General features: G+C 43.9%; 1 protein-coding gene across 1 annotated transcript in view; it reads right to left on the bottom strand.

Annotated features, from left to right (window-relative positions):
• Positions 1-556, bottom strand: part of LOC119586785 — a 69,105-nt gene that overhangs the window by 67,929 nt on the left and 620 nt on the right. The window lies entirely within an intron of this gene.

Below are 556 nucleotides of genomic sequence, written 5' to 3'. Positions count from 1 at the left end.
GCACGAAGCCTCTACTAAATACACCCACACTCACCTTCCTTTCGGGACCTGTATATACATTCAGTTTTCATCTTCGTTTCAAGATACAGGGCTAAACACATTTCCTTTTTTCGACCAGGAACTCGAGAAAATAATAATAAAAAAAAACGAACAAAAACATATAAACGTCGTCAAAAACACAATACAATTTGTTTCCAGTTATCATGCTAATACAGGGATCTGACACACGTTTCTGTCGTTGCACACGGACAATGGGCCACAAATTTTCAACTGTGTACATGTCACTGCACTAATTGCGTCCGAATTTCATTAAACAAATCACGTATCACTTGTTCACATGAACATATTTTTTTTCCACGGCCTTCTACATCCGGGCTCATTTTACACACACGTGCAGAAAGGCCGGGTATGTCGGGTATACTAAGAGCATGTCCAGTATACTAAGGGCGTCACCAGCGGTCCACGCCTGCACCCGCCACTCCTGCACACCTTGCCGTAACACCGATACGAGTGTATCCACGTGCATACACACACTGCGGCGCGGACACAACACAAA

This window comes from Penaeus monodon, chromosome 22 (genome assembly GCF_015228065.2).
Source record: "Penaeus monodon isolate SGIC_2016 chromosome 22, NSTDA_Pmon_1, whole genome shotgun sequence".
In the NCBI taxonomy this organism is placed as follows: domain Eukaryota; kingdom Metazoa; phylum Arthropoda; class Malacostraca; order Decapoda; family Penaeidae; genus Penaeus; species Penaeus monodon.
The sequence above is the reverse complement of the archived record's forward strand: the minus strand, read 5'-3'. Positions and strand labels throughout refer to the sequence as shown.